Source organism: Notamacropus eugenii, chromosome 4 (genome assembly GCF_028372415.1).
Source record: "Notamacropus eugenii isolate mMacEug1 chromosome 4, mMacEug1.pri_v2, whole genome shotgun sequence".
Classification (NCBI taxonomy): Eukaryota; Metazoa; Chordata; class Mammalia; order Diprotodontia; family Macropodidae; genus Notamacropus; species Notamacropus eugenii.
In genome coordinates, this window is record NC_092875.1 from 281,274,054 (window position 1) to 281,278,704 (window position 4,651).

At 38.4% G+C, this 4,651-nt stretch overlaps 1 pseudogene; it reads right to left on the bottom strand.

Moving 5' to 3' along the window:
• Positions 1 to 286: 286 nt before the first annotated feature.
• LOC140498417 (fructose-bisphosphate aldolase A pseudogene) lies at positions 287 to 1,370 on the bottom strand (annotated as a pseudogene).
• Positions 1,371 to 4,651: the final 3,281 nt, after the last annotated feature.

Sequence of the window (4,651 nt, forward strand, 5' to 3'; positions counted from 1 at the left end):
CACACCTTCTTCTCTCCCGCCTGTTCCTCTTTAGGCTTTAGCTTTCCTAAATGATATATATTGGTGCCAGAATCATTTGTCTTTTTTTCCCCCTTGTTAAATAGTTGTTTATTGGAAAAAGTGGGCTGAGGAGGGGTCACTAGATTCACCAGAGAGCAACAATATCACACAGATTAGGAGTGATGGGAGAGGTCAGCACAAAGCTCTGGGATCTCAGCCTCTTCCTGGACTGTGAGAGATGGCCTGGAGTGTTAGGGGATACCTAGCTGGAAGGCCTTGATGTAAGTTAGTAGGTATGGTTAGAGATAAGGAGAGACTCACTGGCTGCAGCTCCTGACTTTCCCCTTGGAGTATACTTGCCTTGAGCAGCTTGGCTGTTGGCTGTGATCCCACTTAACATATTCCTCTTGGGCAGCCTTGACATTTTCCTTCTTTCTACCCCAGGTCTTGAGGGCAGATGCCTGCAGGGCTTGACCATAAGAGAAGGTCAGGGCCCATGGCTTGTGCAAGGGGCAAGTATTGATGGCATTGAGGTTGATGGAGGCATCCTTTTCACTCTGACCCCCAGAGAGGAAGGTGATACCAGTGACTGCAGGAGGCACAGTCTGGCAAAGGGCAGTTACAATCTCCTCATGTGAATATTTCTGGGTACAGGCATGGCCAGGGGTGACCATGTTAGGCTTCAGCAAGGTCCCTTCCAGATAGATATGGTGGTCACTCAGAGCTTTGTAGACAGCAGCCAGGACCTTCTCAATGACATCCTGACAACGCTTCAGATCATGTTCCCCATCAGGGAGGATCTCTGGCTCCACGATGGGGACAATGACATTCTGCTGGCAAATGCTAGCATATCGGGCCAGCACATTGGCATTATCCATGATAGCAAGTGAGGAAGGTGTATTATCCCCAATCTTCAGTGCACAACTCCACTTGGCAAAGTCAGCTCCATCCTTCTTATACTGGGCATGGCGCTCACTCAGCCCATCCATACCTTGGGTGGTAGTCTCACCATTGGTCCCTGCCAGAGGCATTACACCTTTGTCCACTTTGATGCCCATAATGCCACCCTTATCCTTTATGACTTTGGAGAAGGGATGACCATCATCAGCTTTCTGGTAAAGTGTCTCATGGAAAAGGATAACACCTCCAATACAGGGGTTCACTCGATCATCTGCTGTCAGAAGCAACTGCCCATAGACGCGTCTATTTTCCTCTGTGTTCTCAGTTCCAATGGACTGCAGCTGCTTTGCAATGCTACCAGTGGACTCATGTGCTGCCAAGATTCCCTTGCCTGGAGCAACAATTCAGTGAGCTATATCAGACAGTTCTTTCTCTTGCTCTGGTGTCAATGCTGGATATTGGTAAGGCATGTTTTCCTTGGCTAAGCTGGTGGTTTCCAGAAGAAAGCAGACCTCTTATGGTCGAGAACCGAACTTCTGCCTTCTCTTTTCTTAAGGTATCAACAAAAAGGGCATCTAGACGGTACAGTGGGTATAGTGCCAGACCTGGAGACAGGAAGAAGCTGGCTCGGTTATCAGACAGATATGTTAATAATGGGAAAATAATTTCACTTTCTTTACCATCATCCATACAATTTATGTGTAGAATCCAGTTTTGAGAACTTATTACCAAAACATGGTCAAAGCTTGAATTTCCACCATAGACAATTTGGGAAGCCAGTGATATACATCTGTATGTAGTTCTTAGACAAAAACCATTTAATCCTGTTGTTTTTCTCCAAATTTACTATTTCATTTAATTAGAAAACTTTCACATTACATCTTTGTCTCATTACTTTGTTTAATCATTTCCCCTTTAGGATATCATCCCTATATTTTAATTTGACCACAAATATAGATTAAAGTTGTAAGATATTCAGATTGCATCTTATGATATCAGAGATGTTCCTCTATAAAATCTATTGTACTTAGAACATTTCTTCATTATAGTCATTTGCTATAAAAGGAAAAAAGAGGGAATAGTCATAACAGAGGGAAAATCTCCCTTAGCTCTGTTTGATTCCAGGCATGAGCCACATTTTACAGCCAACCATGCAGTCACAGGGCAAGGCTCAGGATTAACCACGTGGGGAAATTTTCTTTTCAGCAAGGAAGTAGCACAATGGGTAAATTGAGTCAGGAGGATCTTACCTAGGCTGTGCCACAGTTGTCCTCCAAAATTTTCCCAAGTACAGATATACACCATTAGCAATACCTAGACTGCAACCCATGCTATTTTCTACTATTGACTTCATTATACTTCAAATAACTATCCCTGTATTCAAAACTCAAAACAAGAGTAAATTACAGCCCCAGGATTTTTTACCTGAAATAGTAAAATTTCACTAACCACAACTTAGGGCTTGAAGATACTTCCTGATATATCCCCAACCATTAACATTTAATTTTTCCTTTACTTATTAATTAAAACTACCCATTTTCTGGGGCTTCAGACATACAGCAAATACCTGATAATTGGCTCATATTAATATGTTGAAGCTACATCTTCAAAATAACCGATACACTTTCATAACAGCCAATAATTTCAAATAATTTCAAAATTGACTATTACATTAAACTTATCATCTGCTTTATAATAAAATATACCTCATTAAATATTTAATAATTTTCAAATATCTATTTTTATCACATCCTTTTAAAAGTCCAATTCATGTATAACAGCATCCAGATTAAAAAGTTGTTTTGTCTAATAGCTTTTCTGTTACAATGGTCTCTCAAATTTCACAATATAAGAGAATTTAGAAATATAATAATGACATAATATAATGAATTTAAAGCATGGAACAAAACTTGAGATGAAGTAAATTGCATTTACAAATTATCACATGTAAAAAATCATTAATCTCATTATCTTTGGCATTTTAAAACCACTTTAACCACTTTAGAGTTGGTATGGAACAATTACATTCAATTAAAGAAATAAGTATAATGTAGTGCTTAGCATATGCTAGTCACTGTATTTAACACTTTACAATCATTATGTCATTTTGATCCTCACAAAAACAGCAGGAGGTGGGTACCATTATTATTTTTCTGTTTACAGATCAGGAAATGGGCAAACAGAAATAAGATAACTTGCCCAAGATTACACAGCTAACAAATTTTTGAGACCAGAACATAATACAAGTTTCCCTGCATTTTTCCAGTATTTTTTCAACACTTTTACTAGGGAATCTGATCTAGGATGAGAGGGGTTAACAGGAACAAGGTTATTACAGTATAAGAAGACTTTATAAGGGGCTAGCTTGTAAAGAGACTTAAATGCCAAAAAAAAAAGTTTATATTTGACCCTGAAGGTAACAGGGAGCCACTGGAGATCACTGAACAGGAAGGGTAACCTACAATTTAGAAAAATCACCTGGAGAGCTAAGTAGAAGATATATTGGAGTGGGAAGAAAGCTGAACCAAAGAGACTCAGGAAATTTTCTTTTTTGTCAAACTAGAAAGAAGTGGCCTTTAACTATACATTTATACACATCAATGATCTATCTTTGAAATGAGAAGTTCTTATATAAAGGAAATACAACTTTTTTGAATCTGTTTTCTTACACTGTCTTTCCAAGGATAGCTGAATTTGAGATTTTTGAAGTATGGGAGATTTTTTATTAAATTGTAGGTCAACTTTGTCAAGAAATCCAAAATGTAAACATTTCTGGTGCACATGCAATCCTCCCTCAAAAAGTGCAAATATGAAAGTAATTTCCTCCTCATCTCATCCCCAACAATGCCACAGATGAAACACATACCAAGCTCTTCTACAGACTTCATCTTCTGCTTCATGATTTCAATACTGGCAATAAAACTTATTCAAATGCAAGAAGGCAACAGCTGACTGATTACTCAATGAGGTGGCAAAATAAATCTATCTCTCTCGTAATTACAGAACAGGCAAATTCCATGCTATCCACACAACGAACATCAAATGTGTTACCAACAACAAGCAAATATGTTATTGGTAATCCTAGGTCTCTAGTAATTTTGGAAAATTAATTTCTCCTCAAAATCTCCCAGGTGAAGAGAGTTGAAGTTACAAATGTTTGTATAAAAGAACATTTGAAGGGGCTAACAAATGGCAAATTTGCTAGGGATAAATAGCATTTTCCTTATCCACAGTTATATCTGCAGCCACCTTTTAAATACAATAATAATTGCATTCATCATCTTCTCTTTAATTTTCTGTTATCTATATTGTGAGTTGCTTGGCACAATGCCTGGCAAATAATAGGCACCTAATAAATATTTTCTGATTAAGTACGATAATAATAATAGCTAGCATTTATATAGCACCTATTATGTGCCAGGCACTGTGCTGAGTACTTTAGAAATATCTCATTTGATCTTCATAAGAAGGTAGGTGCTATTATTATCCCCATTTTATGACTGAGGAAACTGAGGCAGATTGAAGCTAAGTGACTTGCCCAAGATTGCCCAGCTAGTATCAGAGGCCAAATTTGAACTCAGGTCTTTCTGACTCCAGCCAGAACCAGTGCTCTATTGACTGAACTACTGACTAAGATTAAAGATAGAGTCTTTCCCTCATGAATTCCCATATTCATTTTGTATGCATATATGACTCTTCTCCCTAGCTTCCACCCCCACCCTTCCTCCCAACTAGATTCCCACTCTCTTCA